The 16,191-nt window shown below is 40.1% G+C and overlaps 1 protein-coding gene across 2 annotated transcripts in view; it reads left to right on the plus strand.

Moving 5' to 3' along the window:
• GIPC2 (GIPC PDZ domain containing family member 2) overlaps positions 1–16,191 on the plus strand; it is a 305,601-nt gene that overhangs the window by 107,066 nt on the left and 182,344 nt on the right. The window lies entirely within an intron of this gene.

A 16,191-nucleotide genomic window follows, 5' to 3' on the forward strand; every position in this document is an offset into this window, starting at 1 on the left:
CAAATCAGAAAAGACCTGAAGCCAGGGGAAAAGAAAGAGAAAGAAAGAAAAAAGAAAAAGAAAAAAAAAAAAGAAAAAGAAAAAGATAAAAACAAAAACAGAACAAAACAAAGAAAAAAACCCCGAATATGATCAAATATGATCAGGCTGGTACATAGATCAGTGCCACACACTAGATTTTGGGTGTATTTTGGTCTGTTAGAAGAAAGTGCCTCCCAAAATTTTAAAGAAAGAAAAACTTATGTATGTACAAAAATAAGGGTTGATATGATGAAGGGATGGAATATGACTGTAAAGATGAAAATTATAAAACATTTTATAGAAGGAATTGATAAGTTGTTTGAAAAAAGGAAGAAGAGGATTTAAAAAAAAAGAAAAAAAAAGGGGGAGAGAATGTGATCAGGCAGGAGAGTAGAACAAAACTATACACTAGAGATTTAGGGTATATTTTGATCTGTTAGAAGAAACTATTTCAAAATTTTAAAGAGACAACAACTTATATATATATGCCAAAAATAAGGGTAACAATTATGAAGGGATAGAATATGACTCTAAAAATGAAAAATAAAAATGTTTTTTAAAAAAGGGATTGATAAGATGTTGGTTGAAAAAGGGAAAAAGAAAAATTCAAAAAAGAAAAAAAGACAGTTAAAAAAAAATTAACTTTGAAAGACTAAGGAATTATGGTAAAAAAAAGCCGTGGATTCTATGTGCATTACTCCCCCAGCGCTGGAGTTCTGCTGTTCTCATTGATCAGTAAACTTGGTCTTGGCTGGCTGTTCTTGCTGATCTTCTGGGGGAGGGGCCTGTTGCCGTGGTTCCGAAATGTCTTTGCCGGAGGCGGAATTGCCCCGCCCTTGCCCGGTCCGGGCTAAGTAATCTGCTCAGGTTTGCTCTCAGGAGCTTTTGTTCCCTGCAAGCTTTCCGTAGAGCTTTGGAGGCCAAGAGTGAAAATGGCGGCCTCCCAATCTCCGCCCTGGAGGAGCCGAGAGCTCGGGGCCCTGCTCCTCAGTGCGCCCCCAGAGAAAAGCAGTCAATCACTCCCGTCTCCCCAGTCTCTGGCCGCACTCCATGCTCACCCGACCTGTGACCGAGCATTTCTATCTCTGGCACCCGATCCCGTGTGGAATCTACAAACCCAGGAGATCCCTGCAGTGTGCTCCCGCGCCGCTCCTCCCCGGAGAGGAAGGGGAGTCTCCCCGGATCTGCCGCTTGTTGGGTCCCTGCTGGAGGAGCAGTGACCCGACTGTGCCGCGGATCACAGTTTATGGCAACCCGGAGCTGAGATCCTGCGCCTCGGCTCCGTCTCTGCAGCTGGCTTCCCTGCTCCAATACCTGGGAGCTCTGCCACACTCAGGCACCCCCGGTCTTTCTTTGACCCCGAGGGTCCTGAGACCACACTGTCCCACGAGGGTTCCACCCCCCCACTTAGCCACTGGAGCGACGTCCCTCAGCGGAGCAGACTTCTAAAAGTTCCGATTTTGTGCTCAGGGGCTCTATCACTTGCCAGAAGCGGCCGACGGAGGCCCCCTCCCCCACCGTCTATCCTCCCGAATATCGCCTCGGATTCACTTCTCGGCAGGTCCTCCGTTCCAGAAAGTGGTCGCTTTTCTGATGAGAGAGTTGTTGCTCTTCTTTTCTTTAATCTCCTGTTGAGTTTGTAGGTGTTCAGAATGGTTTGATCCCTATCCAGCTGAATTCCTGAGACCAGACGAAATCCAGGTCTCCTACTCCTCTGCCATCGTTTTATTATTATTTTTTGAGAGAGCAAGAGAGAGGGGGAGGGGCAGAGAGAAAGGACGAGAATTTTTTTTAAGATTTTTATTCATTTATTTGTCAGAGAGAGAAACAGAGAGAGAGAGAGGGAGAGAACTAACACAAGCAGAGGGAGAAGCAGGCTCCCCTCTGAGCAAGAAGCCCGATATGGAACTTGATTCCAGGCCGCTGGGATCATGACCTGAGCCTAAGACAGATGCTTAGCTGACTGAGCCACCCAGGCATCACAGGAAGAGAAAGAATCTTAAGCAGGCTCTACACGCAGCACAGAGCCTGATGCAGGGCTGGACCCCAGGAACCTGGGATCATGACTTGAGCCAAAGGCAGATGCTTAATGGACTGAGCCACCCAGGTGCCCTACAGTGTAGTTTTTAAAAGTCAGTGGCCAGGGGCACCTGGGTGGCTCAGTCCATTAAGCATCTGCCTTTGGCTCAAATCATGATCCCAGCGTCCTGGGATCGAGCCCCACATAAGGCTCTCTGCTCAGCAGGGAGTCTGCTTCTCACGCTCCCCCTGCTTATGCTTGTTTGCTCTCTCTCTCTCTGTCAAATAAATAAATAAGATCTTATAAACAAAAGTCAGTGGCCAAAGTGTTTCTGAGTACTCCTAATGGAGTCTGATAAAATGAAGTGCAAAGAGATCACTTAGCAAAATGAATAAATATATAAACAAACACATTAGGTAAGTAATTAAGGGGAGGGGAGATACTGACTAACAACTAAAAGGTCAGAGGTAGGTCTACCTCTAGGTAGAGCTGGAGATCCAGGAGTTCATCTATCATTTGAACTCTGTCTTCATTACTTAGCTTTGTTTTTCTTTGTATTTTCTTCACTCCCAGGAGGGGTCTCCACATTATTTCTTCTTAGAAGCTCCATGTTTACATCTTACCAAATTAGCAACTCCTCTCTGTGGTAAGAATAGAATTCTGGAGAAAAACTAACACAGGAAGAGAAAGACACATTGCTGATCTTCCAGAATGTAAATTTTGTCATAAAGTAAACAATTTCAGAACACTGTGACTTGCTAAATTGGCTTTTAGTGACACTTCTTTTGAATGCATTCACAATGCTGCTTTATTTTGTGTCTTCCAGAATTTTTCCTGGAATCGATGTCAAACTCATGATTTGAATGTTGTAGAACTATTCTTTTCAAATTTTGGAAATTAAGATATCAGTTCCCTATCTTTTATCTTTTGATCCTTTTCTAGTTCACACTGATTTTTCAGAGTTACAGTATTTCAACATCTATTGACTACCACACAGTGGTACTTTCTTCATTCATATTTACAAGTTCTTGGCTTCTGAGACAAGAATTCATTTAGCTTAAAAACTTGAATTCCTTTAAATCAACCAGTTAAATCGTACTTCTTATAATCTGCCCACCTGCCTTGTCTTTCTAGTTCTACATAAAGAGCTTCCTAGTTGGGAGCCTTGTTTTTTTTTTTTTTTTTTTTGTAGATTTTATTTATTTATTTGTGAGAGAGAGAATGAGAAAGAGAGCACATGAGAGGGGGGAGGGTCTGAGGGAGAAGCAGACTCCCTGCCGAGCAGGGAGCCTGATGCGGGACTCGATCCTGGGACTCCAGGATCATGACCTGAGCCGAAGGCAGTCGCTTAACCAACTGAGCCACCCAGGCGCCCCGGGAGCCTTGGTTTAAGAAACAGAGTCAATCAGGTTAACTCCAGATTATGGAGAAGCTTACATGTAGCAGAGGAAGAAAAGGAGATCATAAGAACAGAGAAGTGGATTTCATCGAGGCTTGTGTCTGTGGGCAGGTCCTAAGCATTGGCATTTCGAGGGTCTTCTATGTACCATCACATCAGTTTTTGACTCTGTAAATTGAGACTGTGACTCTCTGACTTGCTCTGTTTTTCTTGGTGAGTCTTTTTTTTTTTTTTTAACACTTTATTGAAGAATAACTTCTTCTCTGCCTCCCCCTACCCTTGTCCCCATGTGTTCTCTGTCACTGTATATTTGTGTTTCCTAGACTTTTATATGAATAGAATCATAGTATGTCCTTTTTTTTTGACTGACTACTATCTCTCAGGATACTTTTTTTGAGATTCATCCATATTATATTGTGTATCAGTAGTTCATTCCTTTTATTGCTGAGTGGCATTCCATTGCATGGTTGTTTTACATTTTGTTTATTCACCTGTTGATGTACATGTGGGTTTCAGATTTTGGCCATTACTAATAAAGGTTTTATGAACACTCATGTACAAGTCTTTGTATATATGAACACAGGCTTTTATTTCTTTTGGGAAAATAGGTAGGAATGGAATGGCTGGATCATGTGATGGGTGTACGCTTAACTTTTTAGGAAATTGCCAAACTGTTGCAAGAGTGGTTGTATAATTTCACATTCTCACCAGCAGTATGTAAGAGTTCCAGTTACTTTACATTCTCTCCATCTCTTGCTGTGGTCACTCTTTTAATTTTTTGTTGTTCTAGTATAGTGGCATTTCATTGTCATTTAATTTGCATTTCTTTAATGTGAACATGTCATGTGCTTATTTGCCATTAATATTTCTTCTTTGATGAAGTGCTTATTAAAATCTTTTGTCCATATTTTCTTAGACTATTTATTTCCTTATTAAGTTTCAATAATTCTTTATATATCCTATTTTAAAAGATCTTTATCAGACATGTGATTTACAAATATTTTCTCTCAGTTTTCTTTTTGATCTGTGGATTACTTGGAAAGTGTTACTTTTCAAATATTTGGGGTTTTTCCAGTTATCTGTTATTAACTTATAATTTATTTCCTTTGTGATCAGAGAACATACTTTGTATGACTTGAATACATGTATCAGTTTTGATTATTTTTTCTCCTTTTTATAGGCTATATTTTCTTACTTTATTTTTCATGCCAGGTAATTATTGATTGGATGCCAGACATTATGAGTTTTAGCTTCTTGGATGTGAGATATTTTTGTATTCCTATAAATATTCTTGAACTTTGTTCTGTTTTTCTGTTTGTTCTGTGGTTGCATTTCTTGGAAACACTTTGATCCTTGTGGGTCTTGCTTTTAATCCTTGTGAGATAGGAACAGAATAGAGTCATTCTAGGGCTACATTTTCCCCACTACTGAGGCAAGACCCTTCTGAGTACTCTACCTGATGCTGTATGAATTATGAGGTTTTTGTTTTTGTTTTTGTTTTTAAATGTGTCTGGTGGAAGGAGGCACTATTCCTGGACAGGTGTGAGCACCAGCTATTGTTACTGTGATGGTTAATTTTATGTGTCAACCTGGCTGGGCCATGGTGCTCAGATGTTTGGTCAAAGATTATTCTGAATGTTTCTATGAAGTTGGATTTTGGATGAGATTAACATTTAAATTAGTAGACTTTGGGTAAAGCAAATTGCCCTCCATAATGTGGATGAACCATGAGCCTCACTTAGTCAGTTGAAGGACTTGATAAAACAAGGACTGACTTCTGGAACAAGGATCCTGCCAGAAGATTTCCTTGGGACTCAAACTGCAACCTTCACTGGTTCTCCAGCTTGCTGGCCTACCCTGAAGATTTTAGATTTACCAAGCTTCTACAGCTGCTTGAGTCAATTCCTTAAAATAAATCTCTCACTTTATATATTCATGTCCTGTTGGTTCTGTTTCTCTGGAGTACCCTAGCAGTTACCTCTAATTTCTAGTGTGTCTTTTTTCAGGTTTAGGTAGTTTCCTCACACACATGCTCTGATCAGTACTCAGCTGAACATTTGAGGGGAACCCTCTTTAGATGTCCAGAATTATTAATCTGTTTAGCTCTCTTTCTCTGGTACTGTCTTTTGTGAGGTCTTGCTGACTTGGCCTGCTTCTGCTCCCAGCTCTGTGTCATCACCTCACGGAGGCTGCCAGGCTTCACTTGGGTTCCCCATCCCTGAGTGGCTGGAAATGCTCGTGAGGCATGAAGCTGGGGCAGTTGTTAGGCTCACCTTGTTTTTTCCCCATCTTTTAGGGGTCAGTGTCCCTCATTGCCTGATGTCCAGCATCTTGAAAACCATTGTTTAATATATTTGTCTAGGTTTTTGGTTGTTTCAGATGGGAGGGTATATCTGGTTCTGTTACTTCATCTTGACCAGAAGTTAAAGTTCTTAGTTGTATCTTCTTGCATATTCTTCTTTCACTGATCTGACTTCCTTTCTTTCTATGCTAGATGTATATTTACTCATTGCTTTTGCTTATCTGTTTCAGTTTCCTTGAAGCTGTGATTTATTAATCCTTCCTCTTATCTTTCTGTATGCATCTTTTTAGCTTCAGTTTTTGCAGATAGTTTACAGATGAAATGCTTTTGTGTTAAATGCCCTGACTGAACTACCTGGACATTGTTGAACAGGTTCTGTGATGCAAAACAAGACTAACTGTGATTGCCCCATCTGCAATGAGATGCTGGACAGTTTATCTTAGAAGAGCTATTAGACATGACAAGCCCTATGCAGAAAAAAGCATATTTTTATTTTATAGAAAGAAAATAGTAGACAAATAATTCAATTTACCTTTGTCACATCTTATGCCTTCCTACCATACTAGAGTGTAACCTCCTTGAGAGCAGAGACGGTGTCTTATTATCACTGCATTTTCATCATCTGCATAATGCCTGCTACTTAATATCTATTCTCATATCTATGGAATGAATTAATGTATATCCTCTGCCCCCAAGAGGTCCTATCACTGTTTTTCCTGCCGTGAACAAAGCTCAAAAAAGTCCTTCTTGTTGTCCTCAGCTATTCTCATAATTATATGCCATTCTTGTTTTTCATGACGGTTTATACTGTGAATTTCACCTTGGGAGATGGTTATTTTGGGAATGCTCCACCATCTAAAAGAAACTAAGGGTTAGGGCATTTAGAGAGAAATTCTTGAGAAGACCTTAGCTCTGAAGCACTTATCCAAAGTGTGTTGGACTATGTCTTTGCAGAACTGTCAAATTGTTGTGATCCTACTGTCCTTATAGAGTGCTATTCTCTGCTGATTTATAGTTTCTAAGTGACATTGTTAGGCTTGTGGGTTTCAATCTCTACCTAACAAATCATGACAACAATGTGTGGGATAAACCCTAGCCTAAATTTGTTCTTAGTAGACATGGATAGCCTCTGATTCTAAACCCCTCAGGCACAGCCTAAAAGAGAATTAAAATAATGCTTTGACAAGTAAGACCTGTGGGCATTACATTCAAAATAACACCAGCATTTTTCACAGAACTAGAACAAACAATCCTAAAATTTGTATGGATCCAGAAAGGATCCCAAATAGCTAAGTAATGTTGAAAAAGCAAAGCAAAGCAGGAGGCATCACAATCCCAGACTTCAAGCTATACTACAAAGCTGTGATCATCAAGACAGTATGGTATTGGCACAGAAACAGACACATAGATCAGTGGAACAGAATAGAGAGCCCAGAAATGGACCCACAACTCTATGGTCAACTAATCTTTGACAAAGCAGGAAAAAATAGCCAATGGAACAAAGACATTCTCTTCAACAAATGGTTTTGGGAAAATGGGACAGTGACATGCAGAAGAATGAAATTGGACCACTTTCTTACACCATACACAAAAATAAATTCAAAATGGATGAAAGACCTAAATGTAAAACAGGAAACCATCAAAATCCGAGAGGAGAACAAAGGCAGCAACCTCTTTGACCTCGGCTGCAGCAACTTCTAACTAGACACATCTCTGGAGGCAAGGGAAACAAAAGCAAAAATGAACTATTGGGACCTCATCAAAATAAAAATCTTCATAACGAAGGAAACAATCAACAAAACTAAAAGGCAACTGACAGAATGGGAGTAGACATTTGCAAAAGACATATTGGATAAAGGGTTAGTATCTAGAATCTATAAAGAACTCATCAAAATCAACACCCCAAAAATAAATAATCCAGTCAAGAAATGGGCAGAAGACATGAACAGACATTTCTTCAAAGAAGACACACAAATGGCTAATAGACACATGAAAAAATGCTCCCCATCACTTGGCATCAGGGAAATACAAATCAAAACCACAGTGAGATACCACTTCATAACTGTCAGAATGGCTAAAATTAACAACTCAGGAAACAACAGATGTTGTCAAGAATGCAGAAAAAGGGGAACCCTCTTGCACTCTTGGTGGGAACGCAAACGGGTACACTCACTCTGGAAAACAGTATGGAGGTTCCTAAAAAAGTTAAAAATAGACCTACCTTATGACCCAGCAATTGCACTAGTAAGTATTTATCCAAAGGACACAAAAATGCTGATTCAAAGGGGCACCTGCACCCCAATGTTTATAGCAGCACTATCAATAATAACCAAATTATGGAAAGAGCCCAAATGTCCATCAACCAATCAATGGATAAAGATGTGCTTTATATATAAAATGGGATGTTACTCAGCCATCAAAAAGAATTAAATCTTGCCATTTGTGACAACGTGGATGGAACTAGAGTGTATTATGCTAAGCAATAAGTCAGTCAGAGACAGACAAATATATGATTTCACTCACGTGGAATTTAAGAAACAAAACAGATGAACATAGTGGAAGGGAAGGAAAAATAAGATAAAAACAGAGAGGGAGGCAGGGGCGCCTGGGTGGCTCAGTTCGGTTAAGCCTCCGACTCTTGCTTTAAGCTCAGATCATGATCTCAGGGTTGGAGATCAGCATGGAATCTGCTTGGGATTCTTTCCCCCTTCCTCTCCCTCCACCTCTGCTTTTCCTCCTGCATGAACATATGTGCAGGTGCATGAACATGTGCTCTTTCTCTCTAAATAAATAAGTAAATAAAAAATCTTTAAAAAAAGCAGAGAGGGAGGCAAATCATAAGAGATTCTTAACTATAGAGAACAGACTGAGGGGTGCTGGGTGGGAGGGGGGTAGGGGAATGGGGTTAATGGGTGATGGTCATTAAGGAAAGCACTTGTTGAGATGAGCACTGGGTGTTATATGTAAGTGATGAATCACTAAATTCTACTCCTGAAGCCCATTCTATACTGTAGGTTAACTAATTTGAATAAATTAAAAAAAGAAAGAAACAGGAAAAAAATGACCTGAGGAATCCATTATTCAAATTCAGATAGTGGGATATTTTATAAAACTGATCTCATTTCCTCAAAAAGTCAATGGCATGGGGAGAAACAAAGAAAGAAAGACTGAAAAGACTTAAGGGACATAACTGCCTAACGAAATGAATAGAATCTCTTTGAATCTTGATTTTTAATAACAAAAAATACAGTTTTAGATTTTCAAAGAAATTTGAATATAGCCTAGGTATTAGTCACTGTCAGTAAATTATGGTTAATTTTTGTTACATGAAAAAAAACTGTGCACATTGAGTAATGTTATCCATTTAAATGTTTTCTTAATATTCATACTCTTGACCCAAATTAATGCCTATTATTTGTAAAGCACTTAGCACACAGTCTGGCACAGAATGAGTGTTCAGTAAATGTTAGCTATTGTCATTGTTGTTGTCAAAGTATTTTCCTTTTTCATCTATCTTTTCTAGGTTTGTCTTTATCATGGTTCTTTGATACCACATTATATGCAAATGAAAAGATCTGTGAAAAAACAGTTGACTTGTGCTTTTTGTTTCATGCATCCAGTTCCCATATTATGTTTTCTAGTGTGAAGGCTAGTGTCACTATTGCTATAGTTAGTATTGTAGCCCTGTCTCTTACACCCTTTGTACCATCTCCATCCCAAACCATTCCTCTCTCGTTTGTTTGTCTCAACATGGTCAATTGGTTGATGTAGCTTCTTTAGGTGCTTATAGCCCATCTCAACTGAGATTTAGAAGATGGAAGGAAAGAAGCCATTGTTTTATAGCAGGCAAGCAGTCATTAGCAGTCGGCAGATGTGAGTTTTACTCATGGTGGTTGAATATTGTCCTGGGATTATTGGTGATGGCTCCCAGCAGCAACAGCAACTTTCTAAAGTTTGCCTATTTTGTTGCTGCAGGTATCTGAACTCCCTGTACTTGGAGATGTCCGGAATTGACATTCCTGACATTTGATCCCCAGCCTCCCAACAGTAGTGAAAACCTCTATCTCCCTATATTAAATTTTTTCTTACTCAAAAATCTAGTGCGGCTCTGTTTTTATGACTAAATTCTGAATGACAAAGAATAGTAAAAATCCCCAGCATTTTTTTTCTTTCTTTCCTTTCCTTCCTTCTTTCTTTTCTTTTCTTTTTTTTCTTTCTTTCTTTTTCTTCCTTCCTTCCTTCTTTTTTTTTTTTTAAAGATTTTATTTATTTATTTGAGAGAGAGAGAATGAGAGACAGAGAGCACGAGAGGGAAGAGGGCAGAGGGAGAAGCAGACCCCTTGCTGAGCAGGGAGCCCGATGTGGGACTCGATCCCGGGACTCCAGGATCATGACCTGAGCCGAAGGCAGTCGCTTAACCAAATGAGCCACCCAGGCGCCTCCTTCCTTCCTTCTTATCTTCCTTCCTTCCTTCCTTCCTTTCTTCTTCTTCTTTTTTTCTTTCTTTCTTTCTTTCTTTTTTTCTTTTCTTTCTTTCTTTCTTTCTCTTTTTTAAGGTAAGCTCCATACACAGCATGGAGCCCAACATGGGGCTCGAACTCATGACCATGAGTTCAAGACCTGAACTGAGATCAAGAGTTGGATGCTCAACTGACTGAGTTACCCATGTGCCCCCCACTTTTTTTTTGCATTTTGAAAATACTTTTTTTTTTTTTTAAAGATTTTATTTATTTATTTGACAGAGAGAGACACAGTGAGAGAGGGAACCCAAGCAGGGGGAGTGGGAGAAGGAGAAGCAGGCTCCCCACTGAGCGGGGAGCCCGATGCGGGGCTCGATCCCAGGACCCTGGAGATCATGACCTGAGCTGAAGGCAGATGCTTAACAACTGAGCCACCCAGATGCCCGAAAATACTTTGAATAGTCCTGGAGATGTTGCAGTCATTGGGATATTTACTCCCTTGACAATGGAGGGTCTAGATTGACAGCCCCTGGATGCTGGACTGTGATGAAGGGCAACGTATTTCATTTATGTTCAGTGTTACATAGGTTTGGGACATAAAGTATTCAACCTGAGTCTTGGGACATACTCATTCAGGGATTGGTCCTGCCTCTTTCTTTCTCCACAAAATTTAATTCCAACTGTAGGGAACATTATTTTTTGAGAATGGTTAATCCTCATACTGTCTTTCCACATGAATAGAGATTATGGATTAATTTTTGGCTAATACAGTATGCCAAAGATAAAAAGCATTTCACTCTGAAAAATGGAAATATAATATAAAAATAATTTAAATTAAAAAATGGAGCCAGGCTTAAAATAATGGAAATCTTCAGGTGCAAGAAATGTAGAGGAAATGCAAAGCTAAAGTGGCAAGGGGGTAGTGAAGCTGAAGTAGAACTTGGGGTGGTAGATCTGATAAAGTCCTTTTGGGCTGTAGTCTGGAATTTTAACACTCATTCAAAGTCAGGAGATGAGGTCTCAGGACTGTACAAGATAGGGAACTGGAACTGAGACCACTGCATGGAGCCAGAAGGCTTGTAGAACTGTGCCCAAGCCATTGAATGGGGACTAGACAAATGTGGCTCACCAGCCAAGGAAAGCTGGGAGTAACATCCTGATTTATCATTCTTGTAGGATGCCAAGTTGAAAAATTAACGTATACACTGATTTAAAAACTGAATTTCAGCGGAGACAAATGGGAAATTATTCTCTAGAGATGACCACAGATCATACATGGGACTCCCACAGGAACAACCCTGCTGAAGATAAAAGAAATGGCAAATCCCATAAGGAAAGGAATCACCTAGGAGGGGAGCCAGCAAATACAAATAATAAGAGAATTAACACCACAGGAACTGGAGGTAATAGAACTATCTAAAATAGACTTTATACTTAGTATATTTAACATTTTTAAAGAGAAGAAATAAAGAACAAAGCTGGTAGAAGAAGAAGAGAGTATGAAAAATGAACTAAGAGATTAGAAAAAAAACTAAGTAGAACTTTTGGAAATATGAGACATTGGAATGAAAACTTAATAGGTTAAATAGAAAGTTAGACATAGGTGAATATAACATTAGTAAATTGGAAGATAGATTTGAGAAAATCATTCCATATAGTATACAGAGAGAAAATCTGAGAGAAACTGAAAACTTCCTACATATATCTAATAAGGTCAAGAAGAACAGAATAGAGAAAATGAGGAAGAGGCAATATCTGCAGAGAAGTGGCTAATAATTCTTAGAATTGAAAAATAGAATGAATTTTCAGGTTAAAGGAGACTATCAGTCTTGGTCAAGATAAATAAAGCCAAATTTGTATCTGGAAAGCATTGTAGAACATCTGTAGATGAAGGACAAAGAAAAATCTTAAAGGCTTCCAGAGAGAAGAAACAGAGTACTTATTAAAGGCAATTAGACTGAGAGTGACTTCTCATCAGCGTTAATAGATGCCAGAAGGAAATGGAATGTCATCTTTAAAATGCTAGTGGAAGTTCTATATATTCAGCTAAACTATAAACTGACAGATTGTTGGAGAGTACCTGTCTCAAAAACTTGATCCATAAATTAAAAAATTTTAATTTCATGGTTTCATCTGGAGATTTGTTTAGCTAAGGAGTACCAACAAGGGGTAGATGGCTTTTAAATGGCTTTTGTTTCTTATGTGTTTCTTATTCATTTGTAAGCCCCAGGGAATAGGATGAAAGTAAGAGGATGAACAGAAGCAATTCCTTACAATAACGCAAGTTGCTGTCTTTATTGTAGACAGAGGAACAGATTATTTATATACATGTGGAAAACCACTAGACTTCTTTTGTCTAGATTTGGGCTATATTTACGCTGAGGCTTAATATTTGTCATTGGGAGGTGAATATGTATGCTTTTGAGCCAGTAATTAACCACGGATGATCAGGAAGTATAAGGCACAATTGCCTCTCACAGTGGTGGGAAGACTCCAAAAGCCAGGTGTGAGCTGCCAAAACCTACCTTGAATGGCTGTAAAGTAGTCCCCAGTGATGATATTCTAGTTTGAATAACTCAGATTTAGGGAAATATTCTGTTGAGTGCTCAGAGCTGGAGTAGGTGGAGAATTGGAGGATGTGCCCTAGAACAAGACCAATTCTTTTTTATTTTTTTTGGCATTTTCTCTTATTGTTTGACTATTTGCACAACTTCGTTGTTTTTAATGGGGTTGGGTGGGGGCATTGTGATTATTGAAACTCCTTGTTCTGTGTCCTGGGGGGAGCCTGGGAGGAGCCATGCTTTTTCAGGAGTTGGTGGAATGGAACATTCTGGCAGTGGGCATTTCATGGAAGGATAAGAGGGAAGAGAGCAGGGAGGTCCCCATACAAACACAACTGCTAGAGTATGGTTTTAAAAAGATGGTGAGAACAAAACCAATTCTTATTGGATCGAGGATGAGGTTATCCAAAAGGAGATGGAGAGTCTCAGTCTGGGGGTTTGTTGAAGACTAGGGAGCAAGATTAGAAACTAGGATGTGACCAATGGGACAGCACTGTGAAGAGTTTTAACTTTTATGCTTTCCCTTTAGGTTTTAATGGCAGTCTTATTTACCATGTGGTTAAAAACATTTACCCTCCACGTTATAATTTCCTTTGGCTATATGTAACCTGTTAATAAAGTCTGATCTATCAGTACAGTGGAGAATCCAGGGATAGGACAGTAAGAGGATGTGCAGCCTGCCCCACAGTCAGTCATCTCTGTCCTGAGACCCACTGAAAGCAGTAGCATCCTATCTAGGAGGCCTGCAATTCAGCAGTGGTCCGTGATAGGCTTAGAGCAGAGCGGGGGAGCACTTGCTGTGTAGCAGGAGTGGTTGCTAAGTGGATGGATGGCTTGCCTTTCAGGTGGAGGAAAGTGGCTCTGAAGGACCATTAAACTCTTAGAATGATAGGGGCACCTGGGTGGCTCAGTCATTGGGCGTTTGCCTTTGGCTCGGATCATGATCCCAGGGTCCTGGGATCGAGCCCCACATCGGGCCCCCTGCTCCGCAGGAAGCCTGCTTCTCCCTCTCCCACTCCCCCTGCTTGTGTTCCTGCTCTCGCTATCTCTCTCTCTCTGTCAAATAAATAAATAAAATCTTAAAAAAAAAAAAACCTCTTAGAATGATAATTTTTTATTCCAAAAAAAGTAAAAACAACAACAACAACACCCAACAACAAAAAGCACCTTACAGTCTTACCACCTTAACATAAATTTTCTTATATTTGCATATTATCTTCTACTTCTGGACCACTTGTGTCTGTATTCCTAACAAGATGTAATCATGTTGTTCATGCCATTTTGCCTTTTGTGTGAACCTGAGTTTGAAATTTTAGGTTTATCAGTTAGGAGCAGTGTGGCACTATAACCTCTTTGAGCCTCTTTCTTTTTTGTAAAGTGGGAGTAATAAGAGATCCCACAAAAATATTTTCAGGAGAGGCTAATTGCTGGGGATTGGAAAGTAAACAAATGCAAGCCCTGTCTCATGAGCTTGCAGACTTGTTAAAGGGAGCCACAGTAACTTACTTGTACAACTGTAAAGAGGGCTCTGGAGTGAGGTTCATGGTCCTCTGCAGGTATGCATCACAGGGATTTGACTGAGTTCCTTGACCAGGGAAACTTCCCTGAGGTAGTGAAATTTGAACTGAAATCTGGAGGACGGGAGGAGTTAGACAAAGAGGTGCAGAAGAACGTCCTGTTCCAGGGAACAGCATAGGTGAAGGGCCTGTGTGGGTGGGAGCAGGCAGCATCCGGGTGGCTCTGAGGCCAGTGTGCTTGGACAGTAGGGAGAGCGGGTGTGAGAAGCAGACTGGCATGGCACGGTAGGGCCAGAAAGAGCAGAGCCTGGCAAGAACCTCCAGGCTATGGGGAGTGGATTGAGGGGCCAGTGTGGAAGCAGGTAGGCCAGCAAGGAGCTCCTGCAGTACTCACCAGCCAGAAGAGGAGGGGCCATGGTGGAAATGGTAGAGCTGGAGAAGAGTGAATGGATTCAAGAGATATTTAGGAAGTAAAACCTCAGGAGTTGGTGGTGGATTGACTAGAGGGGATGAAGGGTAACAGTTTAATGAAATCCTCTTGTGATAGAATCAGATGGTTCTAAAATGGCAGACATGGTTGTACCACCTAAACAATAAATAGTTTCCTTTGAAGAAGGTGGCTTTGGAAAAGAATGAATTGAACATGTATAGACATTAAATTTTCTGATATAATTGCAAAAATAATTTTAAAAACACATCAAGCCATAGCTTCAGAATATGTAAAGTACCACTTTATAAAGTCACATATGATTCAAGTCAGTTATTATTATCAGAATTATTAAGGTTTTTATCAAATGATAATTTTTTTTTTAAAGATTTTATTTATTTATTTGAGACAGAGAGAATGAGAGACAGCATGAGAGGGAGGAGGGTCAGAGGGAGAAGCAGACTCCCCGCCGAGCAGGGAGCCCGATGCGGGACTCGATCCCGGGACTCCAGGATCATGACCTGAGCCGAAGGCAGTCGCTTAACCAACTGAGCCACCCAGGCGCCCATCAAATGATAATTTATATGGGTGGTAAAAATGAATAGAAGTGAGACTTCTGAAAATATTTGATTTAAATAAAAACCACCTTAATTGGTGTAGGACTGGAAGGGATAACTTTTTTATTTTTATTTATTTATTTATTAAGTTTTATTTATTTGACAGAGACACAACGAGAGAGGGAACACAAACAGGGGGAGTGGGAGAGGGAGAAGCAGGCTTTCCGCTGAGCAGGGGGCCCGATGCGGGGCTCGATCCCAGGACCCTGGGATCATGACCTGAGCCGAAGGCAGATGCTTAACGACTGAGCCACCCAGGTGCTACCATGGAAGGGATAGCTTTTTTAGAGCCAGTTACAAAGTAATGGAAAAGGTGTGTTTGGGGATAGTGTTTTTTTGATAGAGGACTCACTTGATAAGAGACATAGGGATATTATGTATTTTGATTCACTTAGCAAATATTTTTGGGGCGTTTAAGTATGACTTTATTCACCTGATATAACGGCACTTGGCGTGAAGTAATCCCAACATGGACCAAGAGATTTGCTCAAAAGATAAAATGTAGTGTAATTTTCTTTACAAAATGATTCACAACGGTCTTGAAAATACCAAGTTCTCCAGCTGCCCTTAAAATAGGCAATTTATGAACACAAATGTTTTACACACATTTCAGGAACATTCTGTAATGTAAACCTCATGGCTCCAGATACCATCAGTAAGCTAGTGACTCCTACATTGAAATCTCTAGCCCAAATGATTCCCCTTAATTTGACACTTGTATATCCGCTTCTTAGCAAATATTTTCTAGTTCCTACTAGAAGCTGCTGCTGGATACTATGCAGATTGTGAATAAACAGTGGTGAACAAAATAGCAAGGTTCCTATCCTCATGGGTTTAGTGTAGGAGAGTGTTAAGCAAGTAATGTGA

Source organism: Leptonychotes weddellii, chromosome 4 (assembly GCF_054177405.1).
Source record: "Leptonychotes weddellii isolate Sample4059 chromosome 4, ASM5417740v2, whole genome shotgun sequence".
Taxonomy (NCBI): domain Eukaryota; kingdom Metazoa; phylum Chordata; class Mammalia; order Carnivora; family Phocidae; genus Leptonychotes; species Leptonychotes weddellii.